Raw genomic sequence first — 11,421 nt, 5'->3', positions numbered from 1 at the left:
TCACCTAGGTGACTCCACCTACTCTTCCCCTGAGGCGTTTTCTTGTTCCTTGTCCCCAACTTTAAATGAGCTCCTCCTGTATTTATTTTTCACTCCCCCATGCTTTCCCCCTTCTCAGCACTTAACATAATTTAGGTTTGTTTGTTTGTTTTCTTTATTTATTGCCAGACTCCTGCACTGAAAGTTCCTGGAGGGCAGGTACCATGTCTGTCTTAGTCACTCTTTTATCTTCAGGTGCATAGGAAGACTTCAATTAATTTTTGTTGAAAGAATGAAAATCTTGGGTTTTGAGACTCTATGTATCAAGATTACACTTTGTTGGTACTAGTCAGAAAGTCTGGATGGAGGATGAGGTTCAAAAATTTTTTTTAAAAAAAATTCTTTTTTCCCATACTCAAAGTCTTAAAGGCCCAGAGAGGAGATAATACATTTTTTCCCCTAAACCTTTCTCTCAGGGGAAGTCTTAGAAGACTTTGGCCCTAACTAGTCTGTGAAAGATTAATAAAGGACAAAGATGCACATCACAGACCCACATCAGATATGTTCCTTATGAAGCACAGACTGAACTGGCCAAGAATGCAATAAGCCCAGCCCCAAACCCAAACACCACACACAGTCTATGAGTGGGTTTTTTTTATTATTATTTTTTAAAGAGGCAGGGTCTTTCTATGTTGCCCAGGCTGGAGTGCAGTGGCTATTCACAGGCTCCATCACAGCACACTACAGCCTTGAACTCCTGGGCTCAAATGATCCTCCTGCCTCAGACTCCCAAATAACTAGGACTACAGGTATGTGCCACTATGCCTAGCTGATTCTATGAGATTTTAACAGACATGCGGTTTGACAATGTATAATGAGTTTAACTGCACCCACCACCGCCACACCATACTCCTCCCAGTATAAGTCAACTGCCAACCTAGATATAAACATGAGGGAAGGAGAAAAATAGCCAAAAAGAAAGGGGAATCTGGTATGACACAAAGGACAGGAATGCGGAAGCTAGTAGGTAAATTTTAACCTAAGTATTTTCAGATGTTTAAGGACAGTAGTAGTGTTCCTTGGGGTTGGAGACAGGATGGCTATCATTCTAGAACAAGCTTGTGTGGCTGCATGCAGACCAGGATGGCTTTGAATGCAGCCCAGCACAAATTTCTAAATTTTCTTAAAACATTATCAAATTTTTTTGCCTTTTTTTTTTTTTTTTTTTTTTTTTAGCTCATCAGCTATCATTAGTGTTAGTGTATTTTATGTGTGGGCCAAGACCATTCTTCTTCTTCTAATGTGGCCCAGGGAAGTCAAAAGATTGCACATCCCTGATCTAGAGACAACACTGAGGGTTTGTTGAGGAGGGGTGGAGGGGTTCCTCTCCTAGGTGCCTTGTGTTTTGCTACTTTGTAGCAAGACAATGATCCAAGTGGCACATCAGAGAACATGCACATGTAGCTGATGTAAGGTAACTGGCTGGAGCCACCAGTTCACTGAGTACCAGGTACATAGCAGGTACTCAGGACATTTCCTGAATTGCAAAATCCGATCAATAATTCTCCAGAGCCTGTAGCTATTTTTCCCTGGATCAGTCTGAAGTCCTATTTAGTGCATGCCGAAAGGAACATCACCCCCTAAACAATGAACTGCCACCTCCATACTCTGCTCCATACTCTGGCTGAAATTCTTACCTTCATAGTTTATCTGAAATTGTTCTTTCAAACTAAGTTCAAGAGCTCCCTAAAATCTCCAATAAGTTTTTTAAAATCCACATACATTAACCCATTAATACCCATTAGCTCTGGTGAGTTGATCAGACTTCTGCAACAGAGTAGGACCCAGAGAGTAGGGTAAGCAGTGTGTGATAGGGAAGTGGGGAAAGATTTCTCATTTTACCCACGCTTTAGCCTGATAAGGGAGGGAGGGCAAGTACTGGCCTCCATTTTACAGTTGAGGCAATTGAGGCTCAGAGAGCTAAGTGACTGGGCTGACACCACAGAGATACCGAGTCCTGGAGCCCAGGACAGTGGTGTTTCCATCATGTTGCCTCCACCTGATACTTGCTTGGTTTGTGCTGAGAATTTCAGAGAAATACTTAGTGATTGTCCATAGTTCAAGAGCACCCAAGAAATGTTAGTTCCCCCTGAAACCCTTGCAGCTCCTGAGCTCTGAATGGCCACTTGCCAACAACAGATAACAAATTTGCCAACAAATGAATATTGTCCAGGCGGGATCGGACACAGGATATGATAATTGCCATTAATTTTGTATTAAGTGACTGATAAAATAAATTGCATCAATCTGTTAAATATTCATCCAGCACATATTTAGTGATCTCCTACTGTGTGCCAGGCACTGTTCTAGGCCCTAGCGATATAATAGTAAATAAAAGAGTTTTAAAAAAAATCTTTGATCTCCTTAAGTTTGTATTCCAGTGAGAGCAGACATCAAGTAAACAAAACAAATGAGTTACATTTACAAATGGCAGATGGAGATAAGTGCGAGGGATACAAATGAAGCAGGAGAGAGGAACGCAGAGTACAGGGAGGGGAGGATGATGGATGTGATTTTATACTGCGTGATCAGCGATGGGCCATTAATATGGTGATCTTTGAACTAAGTCTGGTGGGAAGTGAAGGAGTAAGCCACGAGGAGACGGGGGAAGGGTGTCCCAGGCAGAGGAAATAGGAGCTACAAAGACTGCATTCCAAAAAAATTAATGACATATGTTTAAGAGAATCCTGAGTAAGAAATGTTCAGTTTAGTGGTTCCTATGGATGTAGTTTTTGATGAAGAGGGAAAAAAATACTTAGTTAACAGATAAGACTACAATTTAAACATTTGGCCTATAATTACCAGAGAAGAAATCAATATTTGAGTCTTGGACTATGATTTAAATAGGAAATTATATTTTTATATCACATTTTTATTAGGAAAAGCTTTCACTTATTAATTAATAATTTACTGACTGAGAAGGTGTTGCGTAATGTATTGATCAAACCAATTCTTTCATATTTTAGAGGTGTTTGCATTCATCCTGTAGTATTAAACAGGGCAAAGGTATTGTGAACATACACAGATCACGATTATGTCTCAGTGTGTAATGGACACGATTTGGTTCAGGGTCAGACTAAGACAGATGAGTAGCACAGCCCAGGAGACTGGAATTTGATTGCTCAGGTCCTGCATAAGTACCTGTAATTGGAGAGCAGATCTTGGCAGCTTGAGGACTCAGCTATGCTGTTTGGGAGTCTCTAGGGTGACAATTGTGTGGCTTTAAATATACATCTTGAATGGTTGTGCACTGAAATGTCCTTGTGGGGAACTAGCTCCTAAACTGTGTATCTGGAGTTGCCATCCAGTTTGAGGTGCCCTACTGATCACATGAACTGGATTATGGCTCAACCTACCCTTCACTTTATGCTACATAAACTAGCCTCCCTAGGTAGGGTGGAATTTATTGGATACAATAGACATCAAATCACCATGACATGTCTAAGGGACTAAGTGACATAGTGGTATCTGGGTCATATTATCTGAATCACAAATAAGGAAATGTGATTTGACAAATGATTTTGAGGGACTCTGTGTATTTTATTACAATGTTTATTCACTTACCATTTTGAGGAAACACTTGAATTTCTAGGACATTGTGGTGACTTTTTGAAAACAAAGAGACAATATTTTAAATCAGCAAGACAGTTCTGGAAAATCTAAGATGTATGCTTGTCCTACAGGACAGGCCTAGAGCCACTTGTCCTACTACCTTTATGGCAATGGTAGGGCTAGAGGAAATACACAAAGCTCTGGGGTAAACTGGATTAACCAAAGTTATGGTCATTGTCAACATATAGGCTTTGGAGTCACAGGAACTTGGATCCCAGTCTTGGTTCTGCCCATCTCTACTAGTCATGTTGGGTAATTTTCTTTACTTTTAAGGCTCAGTTTATTCAAGGAAGTTAATGTGAGGATATAATGTGACAAGAGTTGTAGTACTTAGTACAGTGCATGGTAAAAGCAAGAGCTCAGTTAATGATAGCTATGATAATGATTTTTTTCCTTCTGTAGATATTACACCCCCAAGTAATTCTATGAGTTTTGACAGTCATATACAGCAGTGTAGTTACCACCACAATCAAGATACAGAATGGTTCTATCACCTGGAACAATTCCACTTTGTAGTTGCAAACTTTCTCCTTCACCCCCAGCTTCTGGCAACCACTGATCTGTTTTCTGTCCCTAGAGCTTTTGCCTTTTCCAAGAATCTGTAGATATAGAGAGAAGGGAATATGAAACTTAAAACTGGCTGATTTAGAGGATAAGGATGCAGACGATTTCTTCTTTTGGACCATTAAAATCTTTTATATTTTCCACTTGTTCCTCCTATTTTACAGCTGAAGATATTTGGAATGCCATTACTGAAATTGCTAGGTGTATTAATTTTCTTTCTGAAGTATGAATTACCACAAACTAGTGGTTTAAAACAACACAGATATATTATCTTACAGCTTTGTATGTCAGAATTTTGACATAGTTCTCACTAGGCTAAAATCAAGGTGCTGACATGGCTATGTGCCTCTCTGAAGGCTCTAGGGAACAATCTGTTTCCTTCCCCTTTTCAACTTCTAGAAGCTGCCCACATTTCTTGATTTGTGGTCTTTTCCTTCATCTTCAAGGCCAACCAAGGCAGATCAGGTCCTTCTCACATTGCCTCTCTCTGGCCTACTTTTTTCTGTTTTCTACTTTAAAGAACTCATGTAATTAAATTGGGCTAGCCTAGGTAATCCAAGATAATCTCCTCATCTCAAGGTCCTTAACCCTAATCACGTCGGAAAGTCCTTTTGCAATGTATGGTTACGTGTATGCAGATACATTATATATACCTATGTATTAATCAAAAAATGAGAATGATACCCAAGTAACCATAAATAACTGACATTTTTTAACTCAACAACTCTTATTAAAGAAATTTCAAATAAAAGTGATTTTATTATGTTTCCCATTTAAATAACCCAATCATTGAAACACTTAAATAGCCACTTTAAATTATGCTTGAAAGACAAACTAATGGACCACTCAAATCAAACTACACTAAGCTCAAAAATTCATTGTCTTGGAGTTCAAGATCAGCCTGGGCAACATGGCGAGACCCCATCTCTACAAAAAAATACAAAATTTAGCCAGGCGTGGTGGTGTGCTCCTGTAGTCCCAGCTACTTGTGGGACAGGGGTGGGAAGATGGCTTGAACCTGGGAGGTCGAGGCTGCGGTGAGCTGAGATTGTGCCACTGTACTCCAGCCTGGGCAACCAGAGTGAGACCCTGTTTCAAACACACACACGAAACTGCTCACTCATGTGTACAACTTCTGCACACATCTCTCACTGTACATATACTTGTGCTATTTTTCAAAACTGTGAAAAGAAGAGTGGGCTGTTCCCTTGGTGTTGCACTTGAGGAGTCTCGTTCAACTGCAGTTGGAGAGCATAATCCTCCAGTTGATAGAACTGGAGAAGGCTCAGTTGGAGTTGTTGAGGAGGTATAAACAACACTTTTTAGTTTAATTTAATTTTATTATTTTTTGAGATAGGGTATTGCTCTGTCACCCACGCTGGAGAGCAGTGGTGTGATCTCAGCTCACTACAGCCTTGACTTCCTGGGCTCAAGCCATCCTTCCATCTGAGCCTCCCAAGTAGTTGAGACTATAGGCACACACCACCATGCCCAGTTAATTTTTTAATTTTCTGTAGAGGCTGGGGTTTTGCCATGTTGCCCAGGCTGGTCTTGAACTCCTGGACTCAAGGGATCTACTTGCTTCAGCCTCCCGCTGGGATCACAGGTGTGAGCCACCGCACCTGGTCTACTTTTATTTTTGAATATTAGACTGCTTTTCTCTCTTCAGCTACTTTATCAAAACTTCAAAGGAGTTCCCACTTCTTTTGATAGTCACAGCAATCTGATTCATGGAGAAAACAAGATTAAGGGAGGTGAAGTGGTGGTTAAGGGAAGGGGCACATGTGAATAAACTTATTGAGTAATCCCACTTCTTAGGACAAAATCATCCAAAACATATTCTTTTCCTTGTGTGCCATTCTTTACTATGCTAATAAATATATAAATAAATAAATAAACAAATGTGTTGTCAACTACTTTCTCTACTCTGCATCTTGAATAGTTTTTCCAAGACAGATGCATTTGAACTCATATCTTTCCCAATACTCCATGTGTCACAGAACCTGTATTTGTATCATGGCTGGCCAGAGGGGATTTGTAGTCTACAGCTGAAGAACGGAGTAAAGATTACAGGTAAATTAAATGAGGTCAAGTAAAGCCCCTATGTTAGAAAAAGGTATACCATAATAAATATAAGTTATTTTGCAGCTGGTTGCGGTGGCTCACGCCTGTAATCCTAGCACTCTGGGAGGCCAAGATGGGCAGATTGCCTGAGCTCAGACTGCCTGAGCTCAGCCTGGGCAACACGGCGAAACCCCGTCTCTACTAAAAATACAAAAAAATTAGCCGGGCGTGGCAGCATGTGCCTGTATCCCAGCTACTTGGGAGGCTGAGATAGGAGAATTGCTTGAACCTGGGAGGCAGAGGTTGCAGTGAGCTGAGATCGTGCCACTGCACTCCAGCCTGGGTGACAGAGCAAGACTCCATCTCCAAATACATATATATGTGTGTGTGTGTGTGTGTGGGTGTATACATATATATGTGTGTGTATATATGTATGTGTTATTTTACAATCCTGTTGCTCACCATTTATCACCCATGGCAGATCAGATCTGTCTTTGGCCTTACATAGGGTGCTTGGGGATTGTAGTCGTTGGATTAATAGCTGCTGGCGGTAGATAAATGCAACTTTCTTCCATTAACATCTGAAGGGCTAGACCTGGGCTCACTTGACACAAACATTTTCCAGTAACATAGAGGCTTTTGGATCACCCCAGGTCTTCCACAGCCAGAGCCCAGATCTTGGGTGCATCTGTGGGCAGTGGAGCCCTGTGCTTGAAAATGTAATGCTCTGGGGGATGTGACGTGTCAGCGTCGAATACATCATTGCTGTGAGAGCAGAAGTTGGAATGGAGACCAGTTCAGCTGGCTCCCGGTTTTTCCTACTGTATTTTTCCTTCCTGGGCCTATCACATCCAGAAGTGAGCCTTACTCTAGCTGATGACTGTAATAAAATGTAACTATGCAGGAAAACTTGCCATTTCATCATTCCACTCTGGAATCTTTCCATGAGGCCCCAAGGACTGGGATGTTTGACTTTTTCACCTTTCAAATCACTTCTCCCTCTCTAAAATCCCAACCTCTCCAGTATGGGTAGGGCAGTATGGTGGGTGTGGGCCAAATGAACTTTAACATGGGTGAGGTCCGAGTCTGGAAGCTTAGTATTACTCACTTAAATGATGTTAAACTGGAATTAGGGCTGAGAAAATTGAAAGGTGAGGATGAGGAGGAGAGAGTATAATGATGCATATTTATACTCAAGAAAACAGAGGCATAGTCCTGAGTTTTTGCACTGGACGTCAATAAGGTCAGTTTATAGAGAACATGCACTGATGCTCTAAGTGTCAGTCATTCAATAACTATTTATTGGGCAGTGACTTAGGTTCAGACTGTTCTACGTACTAGGGAATAAAACAGATGGAACTTTTTAGTTTACATTCCAGTGAGGGGCGCCGATAAAGCGTAAATAAGTTATGAACAGAGTAAAGTGATTCAGACTGGAGAAAGAGAAACTCAAACTGACATCTGCCTGTTAAGAAGGAGCCAATTATGTTAAGTGCTGGTAAAGAGTATTCCAGGAAGAGAGAAGAGCAAGCAAAGGCCCTGGAATAAGAGAAAGCCAGGTGGTCTTCAGCAAACTGGAAACCTTTACACTTGAGACTCTGTTTTGTTTTGTTTTTAAATTGTGGTAAAATACACATAAGATTTACCGTTTTAGGCTGGGTGCGGTGGCTTATGCCTGTAATCCTAGCGCTTCGGGAGGCTGAGTCGGGCAGATCAGCTCAGGTCGGGAGTTGGAGACCAGCCTGGCTAACATGGTGAAACCCCATCTCTACTAAAAATACAAAAAAAAAAAAAAAAAAAAAAATTAGCCAGGCATGGTGGTGGGCGCCTGTAATCTCAGCTACTTGGGAGGCTGAGGCACAAGAATTGCTTGAACCTGGGAGGCAGAGGTTGCAGTGAGCCAAGGATCATGCCACTGCACTTCAGCCTGGGTGACAGAGCAAGACTGTTTCAAACAAAACAAAACAACTACAACAAAAAGATTTACCACTTTAATCATGTTTAAGTATATATTAATTATACATTTTCAGTGGCATTAAATACATTCACATCATTGTGAACCACTATCTGTCTCCAGAACTTTTCTATCATCCTAAACGAAAACCACCCGTTAAATGGTAACTCTCCAGTCTTCCCTCTCCCCAGCTCCCGGCAAACACTATTCTACTTTCTGGCTCTGTGAATTTGACTACTCAAGGTAGGTGGAATCATACAAATTTGTCCTTTTGTGTCTTGTTTATTTTATTTAGCATAATGTTTTCAAGGTTCAACCATGTTGTAGCATGCGTCAGAACTGGATTCCTTTTTAAGGCGGAATAATGTTTCATTGTATGTTTATTCCACATTTAACTTATCCATTAATGGACATCTGGGTAGTTCCTACTTTTTGGTTTTGTGAATAATGCTGCCATGAACATTAGTGTTGAGACTCAGGTTTACATTGTTAGAATTAGAAGTCTCATTTAACTCTTGCAACGGATGTATATGGAATTGAAACACAGGTGAATCATATTTTTAAAAAACCAAGTGGAGCCCGGAATGGTGGCTCACGCCTATAATCCCAGCACTTTGGGAGGTCGAGGCAGAAGGATTGCTTGAGGTCAGGACCAGTCTGGACAACATATTGAGACCCTGTCTCTACCAAAGTAAATAAATAAGTGACTTGAGCGTATGTTCCCCATCACTAAAAACATTACATAGTTCTTTGACTTATTTTGTTAGTTGACTTAGTATCTCTGTGCATTTCTATATATTGACTGGATGTAATTATAAAGAATATTCATTAAGTCTAGGGATTGCATTTTGAAATCATTGTAATTATTTTCTTTCTTGAAGTGTTCAATGTAAAGCATATAATTTCAAAATAAACATTTAAAAAATTGCCTAATGTGGAGAAGTGCCAGGAATGTCTTGGTCTCTAAACTGACCCAGAGCACATCACTCAAGCTCAGCCAGAATACTCAAGCGTAAGAGGGTGAAAATACGGCTCTTACTGTAAGGGGACAAAAAAAACCAATGAGTTCTATTCATGTGACGGTGCTTGTATCTACAAAACTGTGACTGAGATGAGTAAATATGCTGTTGACCATGTTTTCCCCAAAGTCGTTGTACTGTGTTTTGACAGTGGGGCTGAAATTTTCATAAACCCCACTTTACCCCACACCCAGGATGAGGAGCAGAGATGCCCATTTCACCATTCGCATATGGGTGGTTTTCCAAGGCACTCCTCAAGAAGTACATATAAGTCCAATCTGATATTTATATAATGAATAATGTGGTTTACATAAGGAACCAAGTGATTTACTCCCTGGCTCCCCCAAAATGCTTTTTCTTTTCTTTTCTTTTTTTTCTTTCTTTCTTTCTTTTTTTTCTTTTGAGACAGAGTCTCGCTCTTTTACCCAGGCTGGAGTGCAGTGGCAGCTCTCGGCTCACTGCAACCTCCCGCTTCCGGACTCATGCAATCCTTCCATCTCACCTTCCTGAGTAGCTGGGATTACAGATGCATGCCCATTACACCTGGCTAACTTTTGTATTTTTTGTAGAGACGGGGTTTCGCCATCTTGCCCAGGTTGGTCTTGGACTCCTGAGCTCAAGTGATCCACCCACCTCGGCCTCCCAAAGTGCTAGGATTACAGGCATGAGCCACTGTGACTGGCCTAAAAAATACTTTTTGAAATCTCAGCTAAATTCATTGGCTAACAAGGTGATTCTGTCAGAGCTGAAGCTATTAATGCAGGGAAGATTCTACTATTTTTAAATCCTAGTTTAAATTTTTTAAAAATCCTTTAAAATTCATAAGTTCCAAATCTGCATAGAAACATGTACAGATATAGCTATCCAAAGCATTTTCACTGTAAACTTTTGTGAGACCTCAGAACGAAATTATAGAGTTTTCTAGACTCAAAATCATGAAACGTCTGGCATCTTTTGCTGTCAAGGACTGTGCAAGAATCACCCTCACTTATTGGGATGCTGTTATCTGTTCCAACCAAGGAATTCCAGACATTAACAAACTCAACAAAGGACCTGGGAAGCAGAGGCAGCTGGGGTGGGGCTCACTGAAAAGATGTCATAGGGTTTGGGGGTGTTCCTAGCCTTGTGCTCATCAATCATGTACCCCTGAACAGCACGTCTTCCTGAACTAGGGGGCTGGGGATGATTTTACAGAGATTGCTGCAACGGTTCATTCTGTGGGCAGGTGTGATTGGGCAGGAAGGGGAGAGATGGTGAATTGGAAGGACATGTTGAACTGAGTCTGAATTAGTTTCTTTCTTTTACCCCTATAAAGATGGAAATGGATTTCCTCTTTGCCTTTTGACACAAATGCTGCAGACAGCAATGTCTGTGATTGCACCAACTCCCGGTGCCTCCCCCAGATGTTATTCATCTTCGTGTTTTCTCCTGGCCTGAAAGCCAGACAGCTTTGACTCTCCAGGTGATGGGAAACTAGTTTTCTACTAAATTCCCATGCTAGCCTACAAATTCCATCAGAACAACAGCCCCCAACTAACTGGATTGTTGTCACGCCTCCACTTTACGCTGTGACACCTGCAGACATCTCTATATTGTACTTTTTCCCGATGAATTAGGATCACAAGAGGATATCTGCTTTTCACAATTTGTCTCTGTGTCTTAGTGCAGTGTTTATGCTATTGTGAAAATATAGCTGTAGCTGAGCGTTTAACTGTGTTGGCTCTAAACAAATACAGTTCTTGCAATCCTGGCCAGTTTCTACCTGTGTCTACATATCCCTCAAATATAAGAACAATGCACAGTGCAAAATCAGCCTGTGTGATAGACGCAATCTGGGGAAGGTGAAACTAACTTATGACACAAAAAGGCAGAATGGAAAGCCATGGTTGGCAAGATGATGACAAAAGCTAAATAAATGTCCTTGACCTAGAACTACAGAGAATATGTTCTCTGGGAAGACCTGTGAGTGCACATCTCAAATTTCAAAACTCTGATCTTCCTTGCCAATCCCTACCCCACCTCTATTCCCCTCCAAAGCCCTAAATGTAAATCCTTATTATATCTTCATTCACAAAATAAAGACCAAACTCCTTGTCAGGCACAGAATATACAGGCTTTTCTTTAGTCTAGACTCTCTACCTTTCCAGCTTCCTCTTCGGTTATCTCGCT

Source organism: Macaca nemestrina, chromosome 4 (genome assembly GCF_043159975.1).
Source record: "Macaca nemestrina isolate mMacNem1 chromosome 4, mMacNem.hap1, whole genome shotgun sequence".
NCBI lineage: Eukaryota > Metazoa > Chordata > Mammalia > Primates > Cercopithecidae > Macaca > Macaca nemestrina.
This window is presented reverse-complemented; position numbering follows the sequence as displayed.